The sequence below is a fragment of the Maylandia zebra genome, linkage group LG18 (assembly GCF_041146795.1).
Source record: "Maylandia zebra isolate NMK-2024a linkage group LG18, Mzebra_GT3a, whole genome shotgun sequence".
NCBI classification, from domain to species: Eukaryota; Metazoa; Chordata; class Actinopteri; order Cichliformes; family Cichlidae; genus Maylandia; species Maylandia zebra.
Window position 1 is genome coordinate 31,976,078 of NC_135184.1, and position 14,462 is coordinate 31,990,539.

Below are 14,462 nucleotides of genomic sequence, written 5' to 3' on the forward strand. Positions count from 1 at the left end.
TTTAACACATAAATTCATTACCCATAATGAATTTGACTAAAAGTACTTTTTAGAATTGGTTTCTTTCCGTTAGTGGTATGCAGCTATGTAAATACTTTTCTTCCAATGAGCCTTTAATTTGCAGATGATTATGGTTGACATTTTGGCTCTGACAAGTATAATAAGTGACAATAGATCATTTCTGGTCGTTAACACCTTACATTATATGAATGACATGGAAAAATCTGTCAACAACTTTTAATGAACATTTTTTGGAAAAATGGGGTTATGAAAAATGTTTCTCCTCTGATGCTATAAATGCACATATTTCCAAAGCACAACAGTGTTAACTGAACACCATCAAAACTATTACAACATAACCAACAACCGTGAAAGGTGTTTTTTTGTTAAAAGGTGGCACAATAAAATGAAGAATATATATTTTTTGATAGTCACGAAATCAATAAAAAATGCGTTAATGTGCAAAGTATGTATTCTGACCAACATGAAGTCATTTACGTTAAACAGCCAGAGATCTACTCTAATGAGAAATTATTATCATTATTATTATTATTGTAGTAGTAACAGTAGTACTAGTAGATGTGTGTTTAAATTTTCTAAGACAGCCAGGCCTTCATCATGACACATGGTTTATGTCACTTCTAAATTTGTAGAATATAAAAAAAGAAACCAATTTAGATACAAAAATACTGATGAATCACTGATTTTTAAATATGAACTGTTTGTGATCCCGAGTAAACCAGTAAAAGAATACATTTGTTGTAATGGCCTATTCAAATTTCAGACCAGCAATGCTATGATGAACGGTGGGCTAAAAATATTCTGCACTGATTTGATAGACTGACTAATTTAAAGAGAAAATAATCACTTCAAGTTATCGCTGTTGAAGGTGATTCTATAGGTTGTTGAATCATGGAGTATACATACTTTTGCATTTTGCATTTGTCCTTAATCATGTTTTGTTACATGAATAAGGACACAGCAATGATGAATAACGATGCACTACAAAACAGTAGTGTGTCTGAGGTTGTTTTGTCCTGACACCTAAAAGAAGACGGTGAGTGTGTGATTTCTTTTCTCCATTAATTTAACTTATGAGCACCTTTTATTTGCGTGAATGAAACCCAACTAGTTCATCTAAATACATCCAGTATTCATCTTATTTTTTATGCCATTAAGCTATTATCAGACGTGCCCGGAAACATCTGGCCATGTGATTAGTGTCAACGCTAACTAGATATGTATCACTGATGTGGATCTACAGTGTCCGTCTCCTTTTCTATACAACCAAAAACATCAGCAGTTTCATTTTAAGGTCAGTTGTGGAAACGTAATACTCAGCTATACAAAAACAGTCACAACAACAAGCTAGCAGACAATATGAAAGGGCAGCAGTACTTGAGCACAAGAGGGATTAATTATAATAAGATTCCTGATACAGAGAAATATGGACACTGGACCATAAAGTCATCATTTGAACATCAAAATAGGCCTAGTAGTGAACTGCTGCCTCGGCAATATAAGCCACTCATTCCATTATAATTATGTGATATTGTATAAATTAATTAAACAGCAGTGTTAGAAAAGGTTGTGAAGTTTTTACATTTCACATGTTATTTCATACACCATGTGTATTTACACATCAGAACTGCTGTCTTGTCTGACAGGGATGCAGATGTTGCTCACTGAGCGTGGATTAACTGCTGCTAATCAACAGCTCCATGTGTATGTCGAGTCAGACGTTTTGTTTTTTTCTGGCAGTAGTTGATTCCATGTATGACTCTATCAGATTGTTTTGAGATGTGCTGTGTTTTTAACAAGCTGCCAGACAGTTTGATCTCTGCCCCGTAGCTTCTCGTTAAGTTGATTTAACCAATGGAATGTGTCACTCACAAAAAACAAACTTCAAGTGTAAAAGCATCATTCATTCTGAGCGACAGAACTGTGTCTGCTTTTCTCTGCACACATATTAAAACATCGGAAATTTTCAACAAGCTGGCAATCATTTTTACCCATCTTGTTATCCCTTGTTAAGTTAATTCAAGTGATGGATTATACCTCTCAGAAAACAAACCTCATCACTCAATGTGAGTGACATACATTCTGCTCACAGCTGTGAGGAGCCAACATGTTCCCTGACTGTTAGCAGTTTGTTTACTCACCATTATTCCTTATTATCTGTTTGTTATGTCTGTTCATATTTTTACAGCACATCTACACTTTTTGATGCTGGGTAAAATATGTAACTGAAATCAGCAACAGAAGATAACATTAAATGCTGTAACACAACTTTTAAAATATACGCTTGCTTTGAATTTGACACTAGCCACGCACTTTATCATAGTACACATCCTCTATCAACTTTCTTAGGAAATGTATTCATTCACCTTGTTATCTTTGGTAATTAGCCGATTCCACACATCATTAGCACAACAGATACTTATTCTTGGGGTGGGATATGTTATAAGAGCAGGGACCAGTGCCACCACTCAACCTTGGCCTTCAGCCCATAAGAAAAACAGACAAATTCTACAACTAAAAAAATCTACAACAATGCCTCTATGCGTCATTTCCTACTTCTGAAAAACGTATAAAAATGTTGTAATAACTATGCGCTAGGTTATATCCTAGTCAGTTCAGGTTTATGGCATCCACTAACTGACATCATAAAACTGGACATAAAACGCTGATTCGGTACAATTTAATGTTGTTCTTTTTCTACACCCAGGAAAGATAATTTCTGATTTTGCAGAGCATATACACACTGTTCTATCTGTACAGAGAAAGCGAGAATTGGGTTACAGAAAAATGCATCACAGAGTTTCCCGCCAATTATAGCATAAAGGGAGAGTAATGCTTCAATGTTATATATAATCAACCTATCTCTAATAATCGACTATGTACCACAGGCCTTCAAGCTGGCTGTAATTAAACCTTTACTTAAAAAGCCATCTCTAGACCCAGCTGTCTTAGGTAATTTTAGGCCAATCTCCAACCTTCCTTTCATATCAAACATCCTTGAAAGAGTAGTTGTCAAACAGCTAACAGATCATCTGCAGAGGAATGGTTTATTTGAAGAGTTTCAGTCAGGTTTCAGAGCTCATCACAGCACAGAAACAGCTTTAGTGAAGGTTACAAATGATCTTCTTATGGCCTCTGACAGTGGACTCATCTCTGTGCTTGTCCTGCTAGACCTCAGTGCAGCATTCGATACTGTTGACCATAATATCCTATTAGAGCGATTAGAGCACGCTGTAGGTATTACAGGTACTGCACTGCAGTGGTTTGTATCATATCTATCAAACAGAATCCAATTTGTTCATGAATGGAGAGTCCTCTTCACACACTAGGGTTAATTATGGAGTTCCACAGGGTTCAGTGCTAGGACCAATTCTGTTTACATTAATATATGTTCCCTTAGGCAGTATCATTAGAAGGCATGGCATACATTTTCACTGCTATGCAGATGACACAACTTTATCTATCCATGAAACCACATAACACATACCAGTTAGTTAAGATATAATAACCTAGAATGACCTCCAATGTTCTGCTTCTAAATGCAGATAAAACTGAGGTTATTGAACTTGGGCCTAAAATTTTTAGAAATATCTAACCAGATTCTTACTCTGAACAGCATTACCTTGGCCTCCAGCAACACTGTGAGGAACCTCAGAATCATTTTTTGACCAGAATGTGTCCTTCAATGCACATATTAAACAAATATTTACAGGACTGCTTTTTTTTTTCATTTGTGCAATATCTCTAAAATTAGAAATATCCTGTCTGAGTAATGCTGAAAAACTAGTTCATGCATTTGTTACTTCTAGGCGGGACTACTTCTAATGATGGTTCCTCCTATAGCTCTTCTTCCTTTTTGGGTTTCTGATGCCTGAGGTATTCACTAAGCACGCAGTCAGTTGTGCCATCTTCCTGATGTACTCATGAATGTTTGTCTCATCCTGCAGTTTGATTCTGACACTCACTAGTCCTCTGCCTTCTTTCTTTTGCTTAGCTTACAGTTTTAGGGTGCTGAATTTGGGGTGAAACCCTCTATGCATGGTAAGGAGCTTCCTTGTCTTGATGTCAGTGGCTTCCACCTACTCTTTTGGCCATCTTATTATCCCTGTGGAGTATCTGATCACTGGCAGGGCATACTTCCCATTTGCCTGTGGGAATCCCAGGTACTTGTAGCTGTCTGCAATGTCTGCATTGTTGTAGTTTCTGTTAGTGTGCTCCCTTCATTTCTGATTACCTTCCTTCTCTTTGTTACCATTCGACTATACTTCTCCAGTCTAAAATCTCAGGCAACTGTTCTGTCTACCTGAAGCTAGTGTTTCGCCCCTCTGGTATTCCTGCTTATTCCTTTCCGTGCCCCTCATGTATTGAGCATTGGGCCTGTTTATCTTAGCCGCTGTGATGCCTGACAGGAGCTTCTATGTGGTACTAAGGCAGGTTATTGGCCAGTAGTTGAATGGGACTGGTCCCTTCTGGGGAACTTTAGGGATTAGGACTGCCCAGTCTTCAGTTAGCCATTGCATGTGTCTATAATCCATTAGCAGCTGGTCAATTTGTGCTGCCAGAAGCTCATGGAGTGCGGTCAGCTCCCTCAGCCAGTGGTGCTGTCCAACTCTTCATACTGGAAACCCGTTTTTGATGTCTGCCACTGTAATGGTCACTGGATCCTGTTCAGGGAGGTTGTTGTGGTCTGCTCTTAGATCCATTAGCCACTGAGCTTTGCTGTTATGGTCCTTCTCCCATTAACTCTTCCAGTATTGGTCAGTCTCCAGAGTTGGTGGGGCTGTTCTCATATTTTCCGCTGCCACTGAGAGTACACCTTAAATAGTTCAGCTGAGTACAGCTATAGCATGATTCCCTTTTAACACCTTTAAGCAGTTTTATGTGTAAACACTAGATTAACAAGGAAGATTAACTTAGCAGGTACTGCCAGTCATGAAAATGAATGCTTTAATGTTAAACTTGCACTACAGTTATATTAGTGGTAAAACATTTATTAGTCATGTGGTGATGACTTAGAGAATGCAACATGAAACTTTGGAGACCTTTACAGTCAACCATGTACTCGCTGGGTTTGGTGCACTCCTGTCATGAGATTAGATGAAAGCAATTTCTGAGATAATTAAACAGACTATTTGCAATCTCTCATAACATGACCTAACATGATTGGAATTATCCCATACTTTATTATGTATGTGAACTTGTGTGTGTGTGTGTGTGTGTGTGTGTGTGTGTACTGAAGTATTAACCAGTGTGTCAAATGTTGCTCTCAGCTGAGTGAGGATTTAGAGACAGCTTAATGAACATTGTAATTTCACTCTCTGCCCTGTCAGCAGTGCAGCGGGTCTCTTTTTTACTGTCAGAATGATGGTTGAGGATACACAGTACTTTCTAAACTTTTCATCTCAGTATTTATGAGTACTGCATTCCTATTATCCCTGACTTAATATGGTAAACCATTGATTTCCCCGTATTAATTCCCAGAATAATGAAGTCTAAACTCTACCCACTGTAAAAAGACATACTATACCCACACTGCCAAAACTAGAAATCTTAGCAAGTATATTTGTCTTATTTCTAGTCAAAATAATCTCATCACACTTAAAATAGGACAAAAATCAGCTAAAGAGTAACATCTTAGTAAGATATATTAAGACTGCTTTCTTCCATAAGCGCAACATCTCTAAAGTTAGAAATATCCTGTCTCAGAGTGACGCTGAAAAAGTAGTTCATGCATTTATTACTTCCAGGCTGGACGACTGCAATTCATTATTATCAGGATGTCCATCAAACTCCCTGAAAAGCCTTCAATTAATTCAAAATGCTGCAGCAAGAGTCCTGACAGGGACTAGAAAGAGAGAGCAGATTTCTCCTGTTTTGGCTTCCCTTCATTGGCTTCCTGTTAAATCCAGAATTGAATTCAAAATCCTGCTCCTCACATACAAGGTCTTAAATAATCAGGCCCCATCTTATCTTAATGACCTTGTAGTACCATATCACCCTATTAGAGCACTTCGCTCTCGCTCTGCAGGCCTACTTGTTGTTCCTAGAGTATTTAAAAGTAGAATGGGAGGCAGAGCCTTCAGTTTTCAGGCCCCTTTTCTGTGGAACCAGCTTCCAGTTTGGATTCAGGAGACAGACACTATCTCTACTTTTAAGATTAGGCTTCAAACTTTCCTTTTTGCTAATGCATATAGTTAGGGCTGGACCAGGTGACCCTGAATCCTCCCTTAGTTGTGCTGCAATAGACATAGGCTGCCGGGGGATTCCCATGATGCATTGAGTTTTTCCTTTCCAGTCACCTTTCTCACTCACTATGTATTAACAGACCTCTCTGCACTGAATCATATCTGTTATTAATCTCTGGCTCTCTTCCACAGCATGTCTTTTATCCTGTCTTCCTTCTCTCACCCCAACCGGTCGCGGCAGATGGCCCCACCCTTCCCTGAGCCTGGTTCTGCCGGAGGTTTCTTCCTGTTAAAAGGGAGTTTTTCCTTCCCACTGTCGCCAAAGTGCTTGCTCAAAAGGGGTCATATGATTGTTGGGTTTTTCTTGTAGCTATTATTATACGATCTACTGTGCAATATAAAGAGCCTTGAGGCGACTGTTGCTGTGATTTGGCGCTATATAAAAAAATTGAATTGAATTGAATATATTAACATGTTTTTAGATTGTGGATCTTGAAACTAGAAAATTTTCACTTGTTCCATTGGCAGATTTATCTTCTTATTTCAAGCAAAAATATCTTGTATTAAGTGGAAAAAATCTGCCAATGGATTTGGCAGATTTGGCAGAAAAGTGAAAATTTTCTAGTTTCAAGATCCACAGTCTAAAAACAAGTTAATCTGGGATGCGGGGCCTCCCTGCTACTGCAGATAAGGAGGCGGTCTGGAGGTGGTTACATCTCCTGGGTCCAGGTACAGTTTGCCCCTCTGGGGGCGGGGGTACCCAGACCTGGGATATAGAGTATGTTTGGGAAGTGTGAATGTATGTACAGTGTCTATTTGTGTCTGTCTCCACGTCGGGTGAGTGTCGAGTATTTGTTTGTGTATATGGGGGTGGGAATGCATGCTTGTGTCTGCGTGCGCCTGTTCGTCTGTGTCTATATATCAGCTTGGGTCTTAGACTCCACCTCTCTGGCAACACCTCAGGCTCTCCAAGGTATGAAGGCCTATCTCCCCTCACCACACTCCCTGCCAGTGGCTGATGCCCTCAGACGTTGGTGTGTTGGTGGTTCTTGGTATCTGGGGCTGGGCGCTCATGTATGTACCGACTCACTCACAGCTCACTCCTAGTGGCCGATTCGCGGGGCCTGGTGCCTGTGGCTTGGCTGGGCCCCTTCCGGGGGGTAGGGGGCCCTCAGGCCTCTGGCCTCTGGGCCTGAGGCCCGGTCCTCTCTGGCACAGCTGGCTGCTGGCAGAGCCCGCAGGCACGTCACTGCAACCCCCTCTGGCCTCTGCTCCGTGGCTGCTGGGTGACCTCTCGTTTGGAGCTCTCCTCGGCTCTTCCCTGGAGGGTGGCACGGTTGCCCCCCGGTGGTCCTCCTTGGGTCCTCGTATTCTGGGGCCAACTGGATGTCTGGGGCCTGGATCTCCTCCATGCCTGCTTCATACCCTGGGGGACGGGGCTATGGCTCCCCACACTCCCTAGCAGATTGTTACATGGAGAAACCTTTTGAATACAAGCATGCTGTTGCACACAGGTGTACACACAGGTGATCACACCCACAAACTACACCTTTCTTGGCTGCTACCTCAAAGCACATTGTGCGCTGTCGATCTTGCGTGCTGCACAATAACATGTAATATTTAGTATCTACTGTTAGCTAGTTTATTGTGACGGTGTTGTATTTATTATGTTGCTCTCTTTTTGTTTGTTTTCTCTTCTGTTTTTTCTTATCTTCATACAGGTGATCCATGTGTTTTGTTTGTTTTTCTTCTTTTTTTTCTTCCCCACTTTCTCACCATCTCTTCTCCCCTCTCTCCCCTACATAATTATAAATGGACCAATATGGCAAGGCCATGATGATCCAGTTGCTAAAGTAAATCCGCTTGGCATCTTTCTTGGCCTTCAGACAACAGTTCTGATGGCTAAAGATCCAAACGGGACAGGCAAAAAAACAAAAAACCCAAAAAACAACTTAATATATCTCACTGAGATGTTACTCTTTAGCTGATTTTGTCTTATTTTAAATGTCATGAGATTATTTTGACTAGAAATAAGACAAATATACTTGCTAAGATTTTGAGTTTTTGCAGTGTACAGTCTGCTATTTTCTGAAAGTGAACAAAGGCTTTTTAAAGCGCTTCAGTCATGCAGTAAATGTATGATCTGTTCATCCTGGGAGAATATTGTTGACCAGGCAGCAGTAACCACTAATATCCAAGTTACAGTGAAATTAGTTGTTGGGGATTTACTTTTTGAAATGCACTGTATTAATGAGTGGGTTCTCAGCTCTGGGTGTTTTTGTATAAGACACAAGAAAGTAGAACAAATCAAAGACTAAGTCTGATTTGGTTAGAGGTCATCCTGACACTGATGCACAGTGAGTGAAAGCAGAGTGTGTGTCTAGTGCTGCTTTTATAGCACTTCATATTTTCAGGTGATACCAGGTGGTTAAAAATGCCATTTCCCCAAAGCTCCTGGTGTGTTTTGTAGCAGCTTGAGCCTCAACATGGCTGTTGTTATTTTGTGAGAGAGTGTGTTATTCTCTCCCTAGTCTTTGACACACCCATCTTCTCTAGAGTTAATTAGCAGCCACCCACTAAACAGCACTGCAAGTATTTAAGGCAGGGGCAGGGGTAGAGCTAATAACTATAGCTAGAGCCCTACTCTTTGCCTTGACAGTAATTGTGGATTCCTTTTGATTTTTGACCGTATCACCTCTATTGGGGTGATATGGTAAAGAGTAAGAGTAATGTATTACCCAGATAGAGCGCTTCACACTCGGACTGCTGCTTTACTAGTGGTTCGTAGAATATTTAAAAGTAAAAGGGGAGGCAGAACCTTCAGACCCCTCTTTCAGATCACCTACTATTTGTGAAAGCCAAGTATCCTTAGGCAAGGTGGATGCTCTCCAATGCATCCATCAGTGTGAATTTTTAGATAGAAAGCACTTAAAGCATAGAATAAAGTGAATGTGGCATGTTGTATAATGTGCTTTGAGTACTCCAGAAGAGTAGAAAAGTGCTATATAGGAATCAGGCCATTTACCATATTTGTTAAACCAGCTCCATTTTGGAGACAGACGCCCTCTCTACTCTTAAGATTAGGCTTAAAACTGGATCAGGGAAGCCTAAATCCTCAGTTATGCTGCAATAGGCTTAGGCTGCTGGAGCTAAGGCTCTAGTCACACAGGCCTAGAGACTGGTTAGTGACCCTCGGGCAACCGCTGGTTGCTGGAGAAAAACACCGCCTTCTGGCCACTTTAGTAGCTAGCAGGTTGCTGTGATTGACAGTATTTGCATAGCAGACACCAACTTGTCTGCAAACACTCACAAAACCCTTGCCATGTCGTGATTGAAGAGTGAAAAATGCAACACAAAACAGAAATGGTGACTGCTCATCTTCAAAGTAAAAGTAAAAAGGCAAACAACATCTTTTTCTAGTTTGCATCGCTCTTGTTGAAATTTTAGTACTACTCAAAAAGTAAATGGTGTTTGCAGAAAATATAGTATCTGTTCATTCCTATTGGAAATGATGGTGAAAGGTCAAAGTCAGTGACCCCTTTGGTCATATCTTTATAGCTCATAAACAGAAGGAGAGAGAAGATTCAGTTTGCACTGTTTTGTTTCTTTAATCAACTGACACACTAATGCACTAGACATGAAGAAGAACGACAAAGCTTAACAAAATAAAGTCTGTTGGTGTATCACAAATCAGACCTATTGCCTAAATTCAGCAAACTCAAGTCCAAAGTGAAACATCTGAAAAAGAAAACATGAATGCATATTGCAACTTGACTGTTCACCCAAAGCATATAATGTGAGAAAGTAATTCTAGTTCACTTTGCAATGAGGAGCAAAAAGGTGACATAATCATAATGGATCAATAAGAGTAAATACCTTATACTAGCTCAGGGGTCTTGAATATTATTTCCTTTGAGAGCTTGATCAAATGAAGGTGGCTGAGAGATACTCGTGGTTTCATATTTCTAGTAAAATGTATTCCCATTAGTAATCCACACCCTCAAACTGCTAAACTAAATTTGTCTCATTACAATAAGAGTCAAATTCTGATATTTCATTATATTTCATTATATTTTGTATCACCCTTTTCCAACGCCCCCTCCCCTTCATTTAAGCTTCACCATGGCCTAATGGTGCCCTGGACACCTAGCATTAGTTAGGTAATGGTTCAGAAAATAATTACTAAGTTTCAGATGGTCATCTTTTCATAGCAAACAATCCAAAGTCACTGCAAGATATTAATGACAAACCTCATGCTGTGAATGCAGTATTCGCAGGTATTCTCTCAACTGAAGATTAGTCTATTTTCGTGTCTTCTTTCTGCTATGATGGAAGTAGCAAGACTATGTAACCCGCGATTACCCACGTTTTAGAAAGCTGATTTTTGTTTCACTAGCCAAACCCAGGTCCAATAACTGTCAGAAATCTTGAATCAAGAAGTCACTTAAACAGAACCTGTTTGACAAAGTGAAGTAGGCTAAAAGCTCTCAAGAGCAAGAACATCATGCCACAAACTCATGAATCTCAAGAATAAATGAGAAACAAAGGCAATGAGAAATTTCAGTCTGGAAAGGTTTACAAAGTCATTTGTAAGATTCTGGGTGAGAAAGAGCCATTACATACTGTACATACTGAGAAAAAACCTGGAACAGTGGTGAACCATCTGAATAATGGCTGGCCTACTAAAATTACTCGAAGAGCACACTGTCCACCAATGCAGCAAGTGACAAACCAACCCAGAACAACATCTAAAACACTGCACGCCTCACTTGCCTCAGTTAAAGTCAGTGTTTGTGATTCAACAACACCAAACATAGTGGGCAAAAGTGGTTCCAATGTGAAAATCACTGTTGACCAAAAAAGAACAAAAAGGCTCTAAAATCTGCCAAAAAACATCTTCATGATCCCCAATCATTCCCCCACAATACAGGGGAAGAGATAGTATTCTGGTTGTTGACTGGTTGGTAGAACATCCTTCCTTGGAGTGTTATTTCATTTGTCCTGGCCATTAATAAGGTCTTATTATACAGATTTTTGGTAAAGCTTTATTTCGATTAGCTACTGTTTTTGTCTTTGTGGCGGGGCGTGGTTGGCGGTGCCACGGCAGGGAGGGCGGACGCACCTGCGCAGCATTGCAATCACCCCTCACCAGCTTAAGTTCGGTGTAGGGTGCTGTTGTGGTGTTGCTGTTGTTCGTGGTTTGTGGCTGGCAGCAGGGAAACTAAGCCGAGTTGTGTGAACGGCAACCGCAATAAAGAAAATGTTCAAGATTGGTGAAACGTAGTCGTGTCATGGCTTTTACCTGCCACAGCCTTTTTTGTCTCTCAAAAAATACACAAAAACCAACTTTGTTTGTCTTTGTTAATTACCAGCTTCCACTTGTAAGAAAACACACTTGTGTTCCAAAAGAACATTTATTGAAGTTGTAGCTTGATACAGTATGTGGCTATGATGCAGATGCAACCTCTAATGTCCCTCCTGACCAGAGATGGGCAGTAACGCGTTACTTGTAACGCGTTACTGTAATCCGATTACTTTTTTCAAGTAACTAGTAAAGTAAGGGATTACTATTGCAAAAATGGTAATTAGATTACCTACGGGAAAACTTTCCCGTAGGAACGCTGCGTTACTAAAACCGTGATTTTTTTGCGAGAATGTCTCACGACAGTGACGTAAGCAAGTGCGACGTTCGTGACAACAGCTGTGTGCAGATCAACAATCGATAACATATTGAGTGTGGGAGAGAGTATGAGCGTGCAGCGTTTAAAGCGTGGAAGTACTGACCTTACTTTGAGTTTGATTCTGTAAAAAGTGACAAAAACATTAGTGTCCGTTGTGCGTCTGAAGAAAACTTCTTTTTACAGCGAAAAAACCCCCTAAACTTCCAAGCAAGCACCAAGTAGCTACGACGTAATGGGAAATTAACAGAGAAACTCGCGGATTCTTCAACTGACCGCTGCGGCACACCTGCACCAGGGTAAACCTCCGCCTGCTCCACTCCTGCTTTACAGGTGAAAATAGAGCAAAAGGACCGCTAGACCAAAGGACTTTATTTATTTTCTGCTGTGTTTTACTTGAATCCATTTGAAAGACTGAGTGTAAACACAAAAAATATTTTATTTTATGTGCTGGAATGTGCAGAAAATAGGTTTAAATGTTAAACTAATTTATTCAAGTCAGAGAATGTTGCATATAATTAAATTTTTGCTTTCATGCATAAAGTTAAAAGATTAAAACTGATAAAACAAGTTAAAAAAAAATACTTTTCCATTTGATTACATTTTGTATGATGGATTATGCAGGAAAAAGTAGAATTGGGCTGAAAGATCTATCGCTTTATCACCTCTTCAGGTTGTAAATCGTGTTTTTAAAAAGTAACTAAGTAACTAAGTAATTAATTACTTTTGAAAATAAGTAATCAGTAAAGTAACGGGATCACTTTTTTGGGGAAGTAATCAGTAATTAGTTACTGATTACTTTTTTCAAGTAACTTGACGTTGCTCCTGACACAAAACAACTGCTGAATGATTTTTTTTCCCAGTCATAATAATCTCAAAAGCTGATGTTACGGCCGAGAGGGCCAGGCAGTGGGTGTGGACTCAAATGCAGACACAGAGGGAGGCAAAACGGGCGTGAGCACAGAGTTTATTTACAGAGCTGAGCGAAGTTACAAAACAGAAAACTAAGAATGCTATAACCTATGCATGCTATGAACTGTGAAAGCTATGAGCGGAAAACTGTGAGGCAAAACTGTGAACGAGAAACTCTGAGGGCTGGATTCCACAGAGGGATCCGGGGAATGGAGAAAGGGGGCAGCGGCTTGGAGGGAGGTGTGAAGTCACTATGATGAGAGGAGGAAAGTAGTCAGTGGTAGTCTCAATGAATCACAACTGGAGGATTAGGCTATGGTGGTTTGGGCTTACGCGTTGCAGATTTGAAGTGTCAATCGAGGAGGGAGTGTCCAGGGGGTTCCGGGTGAGGAGTGTCCAAAGCAGATCCAGAATAGGCTTGGAGTAATATGGTCAACACCTTGGAGACGCTTACAGCTGCTGTGAAGGCTCAAAACAACACCATTGAGCGTATGAGGGGAGACATCAGAGAAAGGCCTGCTCAAAATGACACCCTTGAGCGACAGTTGGAAAACATCGCGGAACAGATCACTGCAGTTGTGAGGTCTCAGAATCAAAAGACTGACAACACCATGGAACAGAAGTTTGATACCATCATGGGGAGGCTCGCGGCTCTCCAACGGGAGATCGAGGGACCAGTGTCAGAGGGCTAAATTCGAGCTGCTCACAAAGGAGAAATCAACAATATTCAACATTTGGACACCACGGCGCCAGCTGCTAGGCCCAAGGCTGGAGCCCACCAAAACAACTCCCTGATAACGACTGTGTGATGACTATTCCCATGAAGGCCACCTGGGTTGGCTGGCAGACTGTTTACTTAGCCTGATAGAGCGAAGGACACTGTCTCCGCTGAACTATGGACACGCACACACATACACTTACACTGATAGGCACTCACTCATCCCCCCTCCCTTTCCAACACCTTCGATGCTTGTTTCCGGCGAGGGAACACGGCGGGTCTGTGTGCCGCGCTGGAATGGTAGCGCTGTGCAGGGTGGCTGCTGTGTTTCTTCGGATTACTCCTCACCCCCCACCCACCCCTGTGGCTTGTCATGTCTTCACAATGTTGTGCTGTGGACATTTATGTGCTTTTTTGTGCAAAGGAGTTTTTTTGTTTCCTGTTCTCATGCTGTCCTACCATGGAAGCACAGCATGAGTAGGGGTCTCTTTTTTCCTCTTGTACTTTCCCCACTGTAGTGTACATTTCAATGTTTTTTCCTGATTCTACCAATCTCCGACCTGTATCCCCATGTAATGTTTGTGCTATATGTGTAAGGTCGGGGGGGGGTCCCATTTCACTGCAGGGCAACCTGCATGTGACGAATAAAGCTTTGATTGATTGATTGATTGGGAGTGGGGAGCTGAGCAGGGAGGCAGGCAGATGGGTCCTATGGCGAAAAAGGAAAGAAAACACGGTGAGGAGAAAAAACAGTAATCCAGAGTTCTCGCAAGGGCTTGGCGGCCTAGCACTAACATGTGTTAGCAGAAGATCTGGCAGGGGTCTGTCGTGAACGCTGGTCCTATATGCAGGTGACTTGATTGGAACCAGGTGTGGAAGCTGATTGGAGTCTCCGTCTGAAGGTGGAGCCCAGCAGAGTGGAAACACCCCGTATTCACCCAGACCATG

The 14,462-nt window shown here is 41.1% G+C and overlaps 1 long non-coding RNA gene across 1 annotated transcript; it reads right to left on the reverse strand.

The window, feature by feature from the left end:
• Positions 1-12,834: 12,834 nt before the first annotated feature.
• LOC143413606 (uncharacterized) lies at positions 12,835-13,933 on the reverse strand. Its single transcript, XR_013094214.1, has 2 exons — positions 13,130-13,933; positions 12,835-13,047 (listed from the first exon to the last, which is right to left on the reverse strand). It is a non-coding gene; the product is annotated as an uncharacterized LOC143413606 (long non-coding RNA).
• Between the last annotated feature and the right edge of the window lie 529 nt (positions 13,934-14,462).